Source organism: Puma concolor, chromosome B4 (genome assembly GCF_028749965.1).
Source record: "Puma concolor isolate L17-30 chromosome B4, mPumCon1.1.hap2, whole genome shotgun sequence".
NCBI classification, from domain to species: domain Eukaryota; kingdom Metazoa; phylum Chordata; class Mammalia; order Carnivora; family Felidae; genus Puma; species Puma concolor.
Genome location: NC_141673.1, coordinates 44982228 through 45000334, shown reverse-complemented (window position 1 = coordinate 45000334; position 18107 = coordinate 44982228). Strand labels below are relative to the sequence as shown.

At 34.0% G+C, this 18107-nt stretch overlaps 1 pseudogene; it reads left to right on the top strand.

Annotated features, from left to right (window-relative positions):
* The first annotated feature begins 5037 nt into the window (after positions 1-5037).
* LOC112863984 (U2 spliceosomal RNA) lies at positions 5038-5195 on the top strand (annotated as a pseudogene).
* Positions 5196-18107: the final 12912 nt, after the last annotated feature.

Below are 18107 nucleotides of genomic sequence, written 5' to 3'. Positions count from 1 at the left end.
TCGGGCTCTGGGCTGATGGCTCAGAGCCTGGAGCCTGTTTCCGATTCTGTGTCTCCCTCTCTCTCTGCCCCTCGCCCGTTCATGCTCTGTCTCTCTCTGTCCCAAAAATAAATAAACGTTGAAAAAAAAAAAAAAAGAAGAAATATCGAGAAACTCATGAAATAACACAAAGATAGGTGGTTAACCATGTAGAAGTTTCCTATTTTTATTTTATTCTACACGTGCTTATGATAATAGGGATTCTTTCACTTTTGGAATGTTAGATTGCATGGTGCTCATCCCAGGAGTAGACCCTGAAATGAAAGTTTGAGGGAAAGTGGTTTATTTGAAAGGTGCAAGAAACGCTGAAGGAATGTGATAAATGAGACAAGGAAAGGAAGGCAGCAAATAACGAAGGTATTATCAAGTAAGCAACCATCATGGAGGACTGGAGCTTAGATCTACAGAAACTTCGGGAAATGGTATAAAACACCCATCTCAGAGTTATTCCATATGAGAGGCAAGTAGGCTGGAGTCTTTATTTCCTAACTGCTGTTAGTCACTGATGGATGGTTGCCTCTTGAGGAATGGAAAAGAGTATTGTTAATTCCTTGATATTCCTAGCCTGCCAGTCTTGCCACAATAGTTTTCTTCCCCTCATGAGAAAGCTTGCTGGCAAAGAGATTTAGATACTGTTAGTTGCAAGCTGGACAGTAGGCTTTAAAGTGATATAAGGACGGTATAGCCTCCTCTGTGTCTTTTATTTTTTTTTTAATTTTTTTTTCAATGTTTATTTATTTTTGGGACAGAGAGAGACAGACAAGCATGAACGGGGGAGGGGCAGAGAGAGGGAGACACAGAATTGGAAACAGGCTCCAGGCTCCGAGCCATCAGCCCAGAGCCTGACGCGGGGCTCCAACTCACGGACCGCGAGATCGTGACCTGGCTGAAGTCGGACGCTTAACCGACTGCGCCACCCAGGCGCCCCTCCTCTGTGTCTTTTAAATAAAAGCTATTCTATCTTGAGCTGTTCTTCCCATGTGCTTGCATATCACACTTTGGTTTTCATTAACTATATCATTACACTGTAATTGGTTATTTATTTGTATTCTTCCTATTGTTCACCTGTCAAATTCCAGTGCACTACCTTGTAGTTGCTCAATAAATATTTCTGGAATAAATAAAAGAAGAATGTTTTCAGCATCAAGAATGACATTTTACGGTCTTCCGTTATTGATTTTTCCTACTTACCCCATGCTAGTCTAGACCACTTGCCTAATTCTAACTTATGAGTAGGATTATTCTAATATTTAAAAAAAAATAATGTTAATTTATTTTTGAGAGAGAGAGAAAGAGTGCAAGGGGAGAGGGGCAGAGAGAGATGTAGACACAGAATCCGAAGCAGGCTCCAGGCTATGAGCTGTCAGCACAGAGCCCAATCCGGAGCTCGAACTCACAAACCACAAGATCATGACCTGAGCCAAAGTCAGCCACTTAACTGACTGAGCCACCCAGCCACCCCTGATTAATCTAATATTTTAAACACATTTTATAGTCACTTCTCTTTAGAAGCACGTTTTCAGTCACTCTGTTCTCCTACCCTACGACCATTTAATTAGAGTTTTCAGCAAAGGAAATAAAATGCCATGCACATATCTTGGAATACCCAGATTGAGAGAATAAATTCATTAAACACCAAAAATGAGGTAGTGTAATTACATGAATTACATGAATAAATATGCATTTCCAGGTAAATGCACTTTGTTGGGATGCTTTGAAATTTGAAGGTTGGCAATGCGGAGAAAAGAGAACAGGTTGTGATTGAGATTTTAAATGAACAAAAAGTGTCCCTGCCAATTTGAGAGTCATCTAGGAATATACTTGCAGCAGAAGCGCTGGCCAGTAGAGCTGTGGATGAGTTTCCATGGAGGAGTAAGAGACTCTTTATTCAACTTTTTGCTTCTTGTTGTCAGTACTTACATTTTTACAAGTATAATATTTCCAAATTAATTGAGGCTCGAATAATTTCTCCTCAGTAGTTTTATGTCTTTGGTTCCTAAACTTTGTGCTCTCTATATGTGCAATGGCTTATGTTCTAAAACATAAAATCTCTGGTTATATCAACTATACAGCTGCCATCCAAAAATGTAGTGCTGAAGAACTTTAACTTTCTTTTAAGTAAAGGCACTTTCTAAGGTACTCAAAAGTATTCATTTACACTTATAGCAAATACATTTAAAACCCTGGAGAAGTGTGTGTGTGTGTGTGTGTGTGTGTGTGTGTGTGTGTGTGTGTGTATACATATCTGTCTATCGACCATCTATCTATCTATCTATCTACCATCAATGAGGAAGACAAAGTATTTGAGGAGAGTTATCTTACTCCTGGGGAAGAAGAGGTGATCTCTTTATTGTTTCCTCTTCTCCCATGTCCTGTTACTTTAAGGCATGCCTCTTATAATACTTGAAATTTGAGAAGCCTGCAAGTTGATAAGACAGCCATGAATTCTTTGCTAAATACAAAAGGCAAAGATCTCATAGCTTTGAATAGTAGAGCTTCTAAGTTGAGGATACATAAAAAAAGGACACTATCAGAAAATGATCCCTTTAAGTGATTTCCAGACACTGGTTACTAGTTATTTCAAACTTTAATTTAGTAAGCAAGGAGGTAGCAAACAGGGAACAATAATGACCAACACTTGCTGTCATTACTATTTAACAGATGCTGATATAGGCATTTTACATAAATTTTCTCCTTAAATCATAGCAACAACCTAAGAATAGACATTATTCACATTTTAGGAGGGTGATATTTGGAAACTTAAATAACTTGCCCAAGATAATATAGCTAAGAGTCCAGCCAGGCCTCCAACTCAGGAGGTCTGACTCCAAAAATCATACCCTTAATAAAATTTTGTGTATAATTTAAAGAGGAGGAATATAGGAGATATCTTAAAATAAATTATTGGGATCCCAGGCTTCAAATGTCCCAAAAGTGTAATTAAGGACTCTAGTAGAACTTACTGAAGCACACACCTTAGGGACATTGAGAAGTCATCATTAAGTGGTAAGGACTTATATGAATGTTATAAGTTTGTGAGTGGAAATCTTGAAGGCTTTGAGAGATTAAGGTGACATTGTTTCTGCAATATTAGTTACATTGGTAATTTCCTTTCTATCTGGTAATTGGCCAGATAGAAAGGACTGGAAAAGACTGGACTAACATGTGTTCAACTTCCTAGGAAATAAGTACTATTAGCATGTGTGTGTAATACCATGCTTTTTGCAGTTCAGCTCCTCTGCTCACATTTTGGTCTATAATTACTAGTTAGCAAGTAAGTGATAGAGGGATGGCACAAGAGTGGGAGGAGACCATAAAAACATCACCACTTGCAGAGCGCTCCAAAAGTCAGTCATTAAGCAATATTGTCTGAGAGAAAGAACATTATTGGACTTCAGAAAAATGCTTTCTAAGGCAAGGAGTTAATTTTAGACTATCAGGAGATCCAAGATCCCTTGATACAGTGAGAGATACCTATAAAGTCATGACTGAAGATGTCAAGAGGAAGTGATGATGAGTCTCAGGTATATCTCAGATATATGGTTAACTTTCAAAGCATCATGACACGGAGTTTCATTGCAAGTCACACTTAATCGGCAAAACTAATTTTGGATCTCAGACTATATAAATCCAAAGATGAACCCCATATGTTAGAGAAGGCCAAAATGCCTAAGTAAAAAGTCACCTACAGCAGTGGTTGTCAATGAGAGATCTACTTTGCCACTGAGAGACATGTGGAAGTGTCTAGAGACATTGTTGGATATCACAAGTAAATAAGATGCTACAGGCATCTATTAGACAGAGGGTATAGATGCTTCAAACATCCTACAATGCACAGGACAGCCCCTGACAATAAATAATTAGCTGGCCCCAAATGCCAATAGGTCAAGGTTGATAAACATTGACATATTAATAAAGACTTATTTGGAGGCACCTGGGTTGGCTCAGTTGGTTAAGCATCCAACTTTGGCTCAGGTCATGATCTTGCAGTTCGTGAGTTCAAGCCCCGCATCGGGCTCTGTGCTGACAGCTCAGAGCCTGGAGCATGCTTTGGATTCTGTATCTCCCTCTCTTTCTACCCCTCCCTGGCTCGTGCTCTGTCTCTGTCTCTCAATAATAAATAAAAATTAAAAAAAATTAAAAAAAAGACTTATCTGGAAAAATTGCATCCATGAAGGCTTGAGGTCAGGAAGTAAAAGTCTACTGAGAAGGGACAGCAGGTATTGGGATGGTGAAGGCTTGTGCCTCTATTTGTTTAATGACTGTACAAAGCTAATTATTGAGGATTGAGCAGAGATTGTTGGATTATTGGGAATCCTGGATAGGTAACTGAACATTGGCTTTTTTTTTTTTTTTTCAACGTTTTATTTTTATTTTTGGGACAGAGAGAGACAGAGCATGAACGGGGGAGGGGCAGAGAGAGAGGGAGACACAGAATTGGAAACAGGCTCCAGGCTCTGAGCCATCAGCCCAGAGCCCGACGCGGGGCTCGAACTCACGGACCGCGAGATCGTGACCTGGCTGAAGTCGGACGCTTAACCGACTGCGCCACCCAGGCGCCCCGAACATTGGCTTTTTTTATGAGAGCTTGAGTAACAAAAATAATAATTCTTAATCTTGTATGAATCAGTTTAGGCAAATAAGCTATAAGTGTACAGATATATAAATTATTCAAAGTATACTATAAAACAATATTTATATATGCCTTTCAAAAAAGTATTTTCAGTATTGGGGCACCTGGTGGCTCAGTCATTTAAGCATCTGACTTTCAATTTTGACTCAGGTCATGATCTCATGGCTCATGAGTTTGAGACCCACGTCAGGCTCTGAGCTGACATTGAGGAGTCTGCTTGGGATTCTTTCTCTCTCTCTGCCCCTTCACCACTCATGCTGTCTGTCTGTCTGTCTGTCTGTCTCTCTCTCTCTCTCAAAAATAAATAAATACACTTTAAAAAAGTATTTTCAATACTAATGATGTGTTAGGTAAAAGGCAGAGAGATCGCTTCTCGGCCTTTTGGCTAAGATCAAGTGTAAAAGGCAGAGAGAATGGCACGTAAAGATATTGTTTTTAAGATTATTTTTCTACATGTTTTGCAAAAAAATTAAATATCAAAAATCCCAATGAATTGCATTGTTGCAAGGCATTCTTGCTTTCAGCTCACAAAACTACAGTAGGATGTAACAATAATGGTTTTCCCCACAGGTTTGGAAAAATATTAACATATCTCAAATATTAAAGAATCTTAATAAAAACATCTCAAACTTTTCTCATAAGGAAAATCATTTCACTGTATATTTGGAGAATGCGCTTTGCACTAAATTTTTAACTGAGTGATAATCACAGCAAAGTTTCTAATTCTGATTTATACATTTGATTTCCTAGTCAAATGCCAAATGTCTTGTTTTCTCTGAGATTTCTATCTCGAGTAGTACTATGAAGCATATTTTGTAATTGTGCAACAGTTAGTACTGTTTGTAGTTGAATGCAGTTGAAGGTAGAAAGGCTCTAAATTAAGCATTCTGAATTTGGGGATGGAGAATGGAATTCTGGGGTCTTTAAATCCTCTAAAACTGAATGCAAAATTCCATGTTTGAGTGAACTTTTTTTGCCTATGTAGAAATGGTTTATAGTTTTCACGGAACTGTGTGACAGGGTCCATGGACCAGTTACCTAAAACTATTACCCTGGAGGAAGGTTAGAAAGGGCTTAGCTCAGTCAGAAAGCCTGGTTCTCTCTTTTTTATAGCTGGAAGTATAAAATTAGAATTGTCATTTTCCCTATTGGAGCAGAGAATAAGAAAGGTGAAAATTTCTTTTCACTGTAGACTCATAAGAAATATCTATCTTTCAAAAAACTCATATTTTTACAATACTTTGGATTCCTTTTTAAGCCTAAATCAACAAAATACTATAGTTTTAAAACACTTCTATCTACTTCTTCCAAAGATCTGAGGATACACACACACACACACACACACACACACACACACACACACACTGAATTTAGTGAGTCCAATTTTAAAATGAAAATAACTATAAAACAACCATTTTAGGTATAAGCTGTGGCTCTAAACACTGCAGTTGTAATCACTTACAATTAACCTATTGTTAGTCCCTGTCTCTGAAACAAATTCATAAAGTTAGCAAAAATATATTGACATTGTAATTCTCTTTTGATTGTTATTTAAGAATGTTCAATTTATTTCCTTTAAGGCATTCCTGTGGCAATCAGTTTGGATCTCTATTATGTTAAACATGTCATTCTGTATTTCATTATAATTAATTGCAAACATGTCTCTCTTTTCTACAGTTTACCTTCCCGAAGTCCAGTATGATTTCTTATTCATGTTTCTTTCTCCTTTATCAGAGTACCTTTCGAAATGAAGGTGCTTCAAAAATGATGGATTTTGTATATTCTAATAGCACTTCAGATTTGGTCAAACTAGTTCTTGAAAAAAACAGAAAACAAAAAGAAATCACTGTGTCAGATAAGAAGAAGGATCTAATCTGTTAAAGGTACAAATGTGTAATCCAGGTGGAGGAATAAATCTGATCCTCCAATATCTTGAATACAAATACATAGTGAGGTAGAGTTTCAAACAAAGGTCTCCTTTCACTAGGACATAAAGAAAGACACATGTGGGAAAAGGTAATATTTTGACAAGTATCTGATTAATAATCACATAAATAGCTTTGCTACTTAGAAAACTTTTACTCCATCTGACCCAAACTTATACTTGGAAAAGTGGTAAATTATATTTTCCATTTCTCTTTTTCCTTGTCTTCTCTTTTCACAGGAGAGCTGTGGGCAGCAAATACAAGCATCAAAATATCCAGATATTGCAGGCCAATGAATTAAGGACACACTCATTTAGCCAATTTTGCTTCCACAAGATGTACATTTTAATTGTGACTCATAATATTGAAATTTTGTAAAGTTAAAGACAAATAAATGTAAAATTTCTTTCCCGTGTGCAAAACTTTACTGGGGTAAAACAAAAATTCACCATTCAAAATGTCAGTGTGCCAACTGCAGATTTATGGAACATCCTGAACTGGACTAAGGAGGACTAAATCAAAAACCAATTTATATAATTATTTGATAACTATTCCAGAGCCTTCCCAGGCACTGCAGCTTATTAGCAGGTGCTACATTACCCCAGCCAGCTGTCAATACCTGCTGTCACCATGCACATGCAAAATATACACAGAAATACAACAAATATATTCCCCTGATATCCTTCACCATTAAATTTTGAAATTAGATTGTGTAAACCTTATTATCTTCATTCTGATTCATTACTCTAAATGAAGATCTACATGATGCATGCTTTTTAATGTTGATTTTTCCAATCATTGTTATTATTGATAAACACTGGCAAAACTCACTTTAAGATACTTAGAAATTTGATCATTGATATGTGAGTAAAAACTGTTGATGAATTCTCCACAACTTAAATCATGGGGAAATTTTCCATGAAATTACATTTATTTTCACAGTGTGATTTCCTCTTTTTAGTTACACACTTTTCTTTGATCTCTATGTTACTTGTAAGACCATGGGTTCACTCGCTCCAGCTTTCTCTTTTGTAAATTCTCTATAAAAAATATCTATGGGATAGATACACTAAGAAATAAAGTTAAAACTGATGGAATTCTTTACCCTTCTAGCAAGATAAGGTACAAAACAAAAATTGTCAAAACCTTAAAGTTTCCAGACTTTGTTTTTTTTTAAATTAACTCACATATTGTTAAAGCTCTTATTTTCCCCAAGCTATTTTCATCTGAGATCTCCCATGAGGGGTTTATCTTCCAGTTTCCTTCTCAACTGGCACACACACAACTTTCCAAATTCCTTACTCGACAGTTTGAGCAAACATTATGTTTATTCCTACTCAATTGATCGAATTTCCCCCCAACCATATGTTTAAATTCATGTCTACCATAAGAACAGATTTGAAAGTGATTTTCCTGCAGGTGGTGGCTTCATATCAAAGTCAGTTTCCTTATACAAATGCTGGATCATGGGAGTTGGCTCCTGTCTGACTAGTCACACACACAGCAATGAGGTTCAACAATAGTACTTAGACAGAATGAATCTGAGGAAACGATCTTCTTAACAAATAATTCATTCTACTTCCAAGGTCAGTTTTTGTTAGTGTGAGACCTTTTCTCTGAAGGGTTTTATTATATCAGACAGTTTCCAATGGGAGCAAAAATAGTCTTTTAGGTATTTTGAGCTCTATCTCACTCTCCGTCTACCTGATAATCAGATATTACAGATTAATGTAATAATGCATCTGGAAGAGATTTGAAACTACCGTTTCATTTTGTTGCTTTTGTCCTGGTGCTTGAAAAATAAATAGACTCTCAAATTACAATTTATTTCCTTCTAGGTGAAAAAATTAATAAATCGACAATGTATTCTGATCCTTCCCTGCACATTGGGGTTTCAGGTCGTGAAATGAGAAAGTTTTTAAAATCCGTTTCTTCCATTTTAGTCAAGTAAAAATGTCATTTTATATTAAATGATGACTTTGTTAAATGATTGATTTGTTCTCTAGGTATAACTGCATAGATCTGGTTTTCTTTTCCTCCAACCAAGTGACAAGGAGAGATTTAATAATCTCCTATACATAAGCCAACTTAAATAAAATTGTTTTACCTCTATTAAAAAACACTCTTAGGTAAATGTTAACCTCATATCTCTTGATATTGAAACCAAGACATTTAAATAACTTGGCAGGGTCTCAAAGCTATATATTTATACAAGTGCCATAAGTCTTTAAAATAGAGGTTAATTGCAGTTGCTAATTGCAAAGCCCATAATCATGTTGCAGATGGAACTCTGTGGCCTGAAGTAATATAGAAAGAGTACATGGATTAAGAAAATAAAATTATAGTGGCACTTTCAGCCACTGACTTGGAGAAGTTGATGGGTTGTGGTGCTCTGAGTCATGGAAAAGTCCATGGAAAAAAGTCATGGAAAAAATAATACTACTACTAAATATATTAGTTCCATTAGAAGTATTAAATCTGAGAATAATATTAATACTATAGAGATGTTTAACTATAACATTATGCACCTGGATAAAATTTTGCTTATTCTGTTGAAATAATACTGCTCATGTCATGAGATAGCATCAAGTACAACATCATTAGCTTGTTAAGTGAAAGGTACTTTCTGACATCATTCAACACTAAAAAATCTTTTGTATGAAAAGCTGGGTTTATAAGTTTTGCAGCATATTCCAATTTATACAGCACTTGTATTACGTTGATTTTTTATTTGCGTTAGTAGGAAAGTAACTTTTCTTTGTTTTTGTCCATAAGGTGACAGGTGATTTGCTTTTAACACATAATTTCCACTTTCAGTTTTGCTCTGATAAGGGGTCAGATTATTATGGTCACTTGTTCCGGAGTTGGCTTTATGTTGTTTTACACTGGAAGTGCCTTTACATTGTTTTATCATACGTGTAAATTATTTTACCTCAATATAGCTTTATATTATTTAGTTTTCTAAAAGACTGCACATGCTCACATATGCTTACAAAACCCAGGTCTCTAGGTATTCAGTAATGCCTATAAATTTATTAGGTATCATTTCACTTATAAGTTACTGCTTTAATGCTGTGGTACCCTGTTAAGAAATAATAGGATCCATATTATTATATTCTCTACATGATTGTATTGATTTTTATCATAATTTCCATAAAAATAAAAATCTTTTAAAGTTTTGTTACTTTGCTTTCTACAGAGGTGATCCCCCTCTGCAGGAAATAAGCATAAAACTGGACAAAATCCTTCCCCCCCATCATAATTATTTCATAGTACAAAAGATCAACCAAACACAGACAACAAATTGAGAAATAATTATTCTTCAAAACTCCAACAGTTGGGTGAGAAAGGTGGCAAATCTGTAGCCTTCTTGTTGGGCTTCCCCACCAGCTTAATCAGAGAAAGCTCCAGTTTTAACTGTGGTGGAGAGCAAAACCCAGCAACTTTGAAATAAGAGATAGAAGACTCCGTTGAAGACTGAGAGACAATAGAGTAGCAACAACAGGTTCTTGTTGTTGTTGTTTTGGCTGAAGATAGCTGACTGGGACTGAGGTTATAGGCCAAGTGTATGGCGGAGGGAAGAGCAGCCAGAACACAACAGGGAGATTCTAGAAGTGACACAGAAACAGAAATGTTGATATGAGTTCTCCAAATATTTCTGGATATTTTTTAAACTTTGCAAATGTGGAGAAACCTGAGAGAACCCTGAAAAAAATAGAAGCCCAGTGAGATTTGGGAAGTAACTTTAACTTTGAAGGTGTTTCTCTAGTCACAAATAGCTTAGTTTGCTAAAGGCAGAAGCATTATAGTGTTGAGGTTTATGAGCACAACATCCACTTGAATTATTGGCTAATGACTAAATTATGAAGACATCAGTATGAGTCCTCTTGCCCCTCTCCAAAGGAAAAAAAAAAAAAAAAAAAAAAAAAGAAGGGCTGAGCAGAGATAACTATAGCTGCACACTATGAGAAAGTGTGGTTATATAATTTAATTACTGACAAGAGAATAAAACAAAGAAGCAAGAGTGCTTAGAGAAATAAAAACCGAATCCAGAATTCCTATAATTTATCATCTAAAACATCCCAGTTCAGGCAAAATTCCTACATATACTGAGAAAAGAAAACTGTGACACTTCCTTAGGGGAAAATAACAACAACAACAACAGCATATAACAGTAACCTTAAAACAACTCAAAATGGTCTCATATGGTATATGTTGGAATTACACCAAAGTCACTCAAAGTGACTATTATAAATAAGTCCAATAATTAAATATGTCCAAACACTTAAAGAATTTTATAATAACAGTTAGAATACGAATAGGGACTCTAAAAGAGAAATGATAAGTATAGAAAAGACCAAGTAGAAGTTTTAGAGATAAAAGTTATAATAACTAAAATGAAAAAATTCAATAGAAGACCTCACCTGTAAACTGGAGATGGAAGATGAAAAATATGAACTGAAGATAAATTAATAAAATTATATATTTCAAAGATTAAAGAGAACAAAGTTTGAAAGAAAATAAATAGTGCCTCAAAGATCTTTGTAACAATATCATGTATTTCAACATACATGTGATGAGTGTCTCAAAAGGAGAGGAGAGGGAGAAAGGAGAAGAAAATGAAGAAATAGCCAAAAATTATTTGTCATATTTAATCAAAAACTCGAACTCATAGAGCCACACTCAGACACGTAATACTCCAACTGCTCAAATTCAAAGACAAAGACAAAGTACCCCAAGTAGTAAGAAAAAAAAAAAAAAAACTGACCCACAACGTGCAAGGAAAAATGAAAACATCATTGTCTGACTTCTCAACAGAAATAATAAAGACTAGTAAGCACTAGAATGAAATATTTAATGTACTGATTGCTAAGGAAGACATAAAACTGTCTTCTGTGGCAGATAAAATAGATACAAAATAATCTTGTATGTGGAAAATCATAATGAATCAAAAAAAGTTTATTAGAACAAATAAACAAGTTTAGGAAGGTTGCAGATTACAAGATCAATACCCCTAACCCAACTGCATTTCTGCTTATTAGCAAAATAAATCTGATAATGAACTTTAGAAATTCCACTGAAAATAGTTACGAAATAGAAACATTGATGATAAAATTTAAAGAAGACAAATAATTGGATATACATACCATGTTTAATATTTAGAAGATTCAATATGCTAAAAAGCAAATTCTTCCCAAATTGATCTATCTACAGATTTAACACAAACCCTAACAAAATTTCACTAGCTTTTTTTGTTGGGGGAGGGGATAGAAATTTACAAGCTTAGCTTATAACTTATAAGGAAACATAAAGAATCTAAAACAACCAAAACAATTTAGAAAAAAAAATACTGTTGGAATACATAACTCTCTGATTTTCCAGTTTTCTATAAAAGCTAAAGTAATCAAAGGAGATTAGTATTGGCACAAGAATAGACTTATAGATCAACGGAACAGAATAGAGTCCAAAAATGGCCCCACACATATGGGGAGTTCGTTTTGAACAAAAGTGTCATTGTAATTAAATGAGGAAACAATACTCTTTTAAATAAATGGTACAGAAATATTTGTATATCTATTCGCAAACAAAAAATTAACATCAATCTCTCCCTCACACCATATAAATAATCAGGTTAAAATGAATTATTGATTTAAATGTAGGAACCAGAGCTATAAAATTTCTAGAAGGATCCACAAAAGAAAACACTCTGAGACCTTGCCATAGTCAAATATTTCTTCGGTAGGATACAAAACAGCACAAAAAATAAAAGAAAAATGACTAAAAACATTTTATTAAAATTAAAACTTTTACTTATCAAAAGACATTCCTGACAACAGAAAGATAAGCAACAGTCTGGAAGAAAATATTTGCAAAACCTACATCTTATGTATACAGTATATAAAGAACACTTGAAACTCAAAAATAAGAATTCAAAAATTTCCATTAAAAGGAAAAAATATTTTAATTGTTAGCCTAGCCCCACCTTCCAAAAGATGACTGAATGGCGAGAAACACATGACAAAATGATTCATGTCAATCATGTGAATAATTCAATATTCAACATGATTAATCATTAGGGAAACAAATTACAGTGACAAGAGATACTACACTAGAATTCATTGAAAGAAAGAAAGAAGAAATAAGGAAGGAAGACTGGCATACTAACTGTCAGTAAGAATGTGAAGAACTAGAACACTAATGATTTGCTGGTGGGAACATAAAATGCCATGGCCACTTGGTAAAACAATTTGCTAATCTTTCAACGTTAAATTTACATTTACCATGTAACCCACCCATTCAACTCTTCAAAGTCTATTCTAGAGAAATGAAAATATATGCCCACTAAATTCTTTTATAGAAAATTAATAGCAACATCTGGAAACAACCCAACAATCCACAAGCTGGTAAACGGATAAGCAATCTGTGGTATATTAACATAATGGAGTACTATTCAGCAAAAAAAGAAGGAACTACTAATGCATGCAGTAACATAGATCAATCTGAAAAATATGCTATGTGAAAGAAGTCATATATAATTTATATGGATTTTCTGGGAAAGGCAAAATTATAGAGATAGAATCCAATACCTGGTTGTCTGGGACTAGGTATCAGAGTGGGGATGTACTGCAAAGAGCACAAGAGGATGCCTGAGGTTATAACAATATTCTAAAACTGCACAAACTGTATGCATTCATTGAAATCATTAAATTGTACTTATAAACGAGTTTAATTTTTTGCTATATAAATTATACCTTAACCAAGCTGTTAAAAATTCTCTATTAAAAAAAGAGAAAGAGAGTGAAAGAAAGAAATTAAGGTTTGGGGTTCTGATTATTGCATTATTTATGTACATACAGTTTAACATTTTTTGATCACCTACTATGTTCTAGGTTCCCTAGGGAGATTAAAAAAAAAGTCTCTGTCCTCAAGTCACAATAAATGACCAAAATAGAACTGAATAACTTTGAGACGAAAAATGAGATAAAAAGTTAAAATTGAGATAGGAGTTGCTATAAAAATAAAATTCATTGATTTTAATTGAGCATTCCAAAGAACACTTCAGAATGAAGAGTGTGCCTGTTAGTTGTTGAAAAAAAATGATAGGATTTAAAAATGTAGAGTTGATGTGGAGAAGACATTTACCAAGGAGGAAGCAGCAGGAGTAAAAGCATGTAGGCTCTAAACATATCACATCATGTTGCTATCAAAAAATAATAGGGATGTCTCTCTAGTAAAGTAAGAGCCTGTAATTTTCTTTTAAAAACAATTTTATTAGGGAGTATACATTGGCAGCCTTTTTTTATTAAAATAAATGAGCAGTGTAAATTAAAGTTACAATGTCAAAAATTTAATTACTCTGATCTTGTTTATAATCTCCCTTGGGTTTCAAATATATTTTTAAATATCCCAACCTTGCACCTGTAAATCATATTTTTAGGCCATCTGTAATTTTCTCTAAGACCTCATAATATAGGTGATATTTACAATGGAAAATTATGATCACGTAAACAAGAGAAAACCAAAGAAATATAATTATGCAAAATTATAAATAGGTGTACTTCTTTTTAGGAAATGAAAGACATAGCGATATTGTTTAAGAAAACAAACTGAAAAGCATCTATTCATGTAGGAATATTATTTAGCCAAAAATTTACAGTGGAGTTTGCAAGGTATTACACTCAATATTAAGCTACCAATAAGCAATTAGAATGACTTTACTTAGTTTACGGGATAAAGTTTATCTGTACTTACTTAGGCTCAGAAATAAATAAATCTAGTTAGAGTAATGGATAATGTAGAATAAGTACCTGAAAGATTGCCTAATGGAGTTACTGCTCCAGCGGAGTCTCCATATTTCTAGCTTTTTATGGTCTACTCCATCACGCAGCTTCTGAATGTTTCACTTTGAAAGTCACTCTGAGGTTAAGTTCTGATCACACATTTTTTAGTTGACCTGAAAATGATAATTCAGGCCTGATATTTTGGAAGTGTTGGTGTTAAAAGATGATTTATCTTTTTATAAACATAATCACTTTGTTGATCACAATCAACGCTGTCATACAAGATAAATGGGCAAGGTGTGTAAAGAAGATATATTTTAAGTCCAAGAACTAACTGCATTGATTGCATAGGTTCACAATTGAAAAGTAAGTTTGCATACTTCCTTTATACTTTTTATATTTTCTAGATTTTTATATTTACATTCATTTATTTTGTCTTCTGAACACAATGTAAAGTTATAACATACCTATTTCTACTAGAGAAGACCTTGAAATTTACAGAAGGCTAAAAGAAAATTTAAGTGCTTATTTGTGTTATAGCAAATCTTTTTTTTTTCTTTTTACTCTTATTGCTCTGAATAAGATGGCTTCGATTGGCTGAAATAAGCTGAATAAACTAGAGATGAAAGAGTCTCAAGAACTTTCTGGGTCTTCCACTACACTGTTGGCATGTATCCAAAAATAAAGATGCAGATGAAAATGAAAAATAATTTCAAAATATTACCATGATGAGAAAATAAAAATAATAGGATAATAATTAATGTTAATTTTTATTAATCATATATAGAATTGGGTAATTTTAGCTGCATTTACTCCCAAGCTTTCATTTTTACCCTTTTGCTAATAATCAACATTGATGTACACTGTATAAGCCCCATGGTTTGCCTTTTACTGGCACTATATTTTCCTACTAATCCTTGTTAAATGCTTAGGAAAAATACTAAAGTCTTAAATGGAAACATAAAATACAGCAATAATTTTTTAAGTGAAAAGACAATGGCAAGTTTTAACACGGGATCATCATTTCAGATAGTTAAAGTCAGACAAGAATTGAGACAGAGCATGTAAACTAAAATATCTCAAAACTATTTATATGAAAACTAAGGAAAAGAACATATAACTGAATTATTCCAAATATGCTATATATACCTAGTAAATGGTACTACAGAGCAGGTGTTTTTCATTATGCTATGACTTTTCTGGTATCATTACAGTTTAATAGTTTTTTTTCTATATGTATTAAATTTGAAGCATAATAATTAATCAGGTAAAAACATATATAGAATTCCTAATGAGTAGATATTTACCATATACGCTCACCTTTAAATAATTGTGATATGACACTTATATGTACTCTGCACGTAAAACCATATTTTTTTAAGCAAAATAATGGAAAATTGTTTGAGCATTAGACTTTTATGTGTCTACTTATGAGATACTCTGACATAGGCTGTCAGTGAGATATCCAAATAGAAAGTACACATCTCTATTCAGATAGGAATGCAAAAAAAATGTACTTAAATACATTTGCATTACTCTATGAACTCCTTTGCTATAGATAAAAATCATATTCCCCACTGTACTCTCCAAAAATTAAAATCAAACTTCAGAGGTCAAAATCCTGGTGGAATTCTATAAACCTGTGTCAGACATCAGACCTGAATCCCAGCTTAGAAGACAAAAAATTTCCAGTGTATAGGTAAAAGCTTACAACCTGACAAATGTATAGTCATTTTTTTTGCCCAGAAAGAACAGAATGGAATGTTACTGCTTACATTTACTTACCCAAATCAAGAGAGGGGAATAAAAGAGGAGATAATGCAAAACTCTAGTTAATCAAAATACATCATATTTAGATTGCAATGGGCTAGATTGCTTTTTTTCTTACCTTACCTCACTAACCATGTTTTACTAAAGTGAATTCTGAAGTTTAATTGACAGTATTAGGGTACACATGCTTTCCAAGGTGGCTCAGAATGGCTGAGGTAATAATTTGAGAAATATTCTCAGATCAAGCTATTATTATCATCTTTAAAACAAACTTTTTAACTTATATAATAATAATGGAAGGTCCAGGTTTTGTGGTACCCGAAATTTATACAATTTTGGAGACTCTCTTTAAGTAAAATAATGCAATTGTACAAATATAAAATTAAGTACAAAAGCAAATCTTAACTGAAAGTGGTCTTAGCTGATTGTCGTCAAATTTCTAGCTGCTGTAAATTTTACAAAAATGTATGAACATATTTCTAGAGCCCTTGAAAAAAACCAGTGCAAATAAGGGGCCCCCAAGCTTGATTTCATTAGCTGTAGTACAGACCTTCCACGAACCTATAAGCCATTTGAAACATACTTCTAGGCCTAAAGATGTGTAAAGATACAATCTGGATGCTATCCAGCTAGATTTCAGAAAGGAAGTCTTGAAATTGGATGGGATGACAGGAAGGAGAGGTTGTTCACAATTGAATAGGGCTTTCAACAGGGCACAGTTATTTTGTAGAGTTATTCAAGGAGCAGTGGAATTGAGCAGTACAGGATTATGAGTATGGGAAACATGGCAGCAAGATCTTTGTACTTGTTGTGATCATTTTTAAATAACATAAATGAAAGAGGCAAGACCTTAGACAACTTAACCCCAAATGTCCAAGCAAAATGCCTTCTATTTCTGGGTCTACTGGTGTCTTGATGGTGGAGACCATCAATAGTCTGAAAGGCAAGCTGGTGGCACAGAAAAGAAGAGAGGGCTGGTGAGGCACATCTTTGCATCTTTAATGCATACCATCTTCAAATCCTGTTAAGTGTTAATATATAATGACTCGGTTGCTAGAAGTATTTTTACCCTGACAGTGTTGAGTTACGTAGACCAACAGTTCTGAGAACAGAGCGGTCAAAAATCTTTTAATCTCGTTTATAAAAGTTATTAGTCCATTGCTGGAATTTAAGAGTGGTGCTTCTTCCTCTCTCTAAAACATACCATCTTATCTATTAGAAAGTAAACATCTTGTCACTCAGGAAGAAAACTTGCTGTAATTTTATTTGGCTCAAAGAATATTCCCATATATGTTGTTCATTTATCCAATTTGATAATAGGTGAATCCATCAGGATTCTTTAGATAAGAAAGGTTAATGTACAGCTTGTTCCAGACATTCTTTCCTATTACTTTTATCTTTTCCTATTATATTCTTAGCTCCCCCCCAATTCTACTCTTTGATTACTCATGCAATCTTGCATTTAAAAATTATATCTCAAGATTATTTTTTAACATGCACCCCAGTACTGGCTCAAGTTATGGATAATTAAACATTCCTACTGCAGAAAGCATGACAAGAATAAAAATATAATACCAACAATAAAAATAGATTTAATTTATTGATCACTTACATGCTGAATGCTTAACATCCACTATTTGGTAGCTATTATTATTTACTCCCATTTTAACAGATGAAGAAACTATGTATTTATGAGCTTGAATAGCCTACTCAAACTTATACAATTAAAAATATAAAATTCCCAACACTGAGGTCATGCTCAATATGTGCTATAATCTAAATGATTTATATATTAATATATTTAATTATTATAATAATACTAGAAATACTATTTATCTCTGTTTCTTAGATGAAGAAACTGAAGCAAAGTGAGGTTAAGTACCTTGGCCAAGATCCCATAGCAACTAAATGATAAACTCAGGCGTCATACCTAGCTGATTTGGCCATAGAGCCCATTCT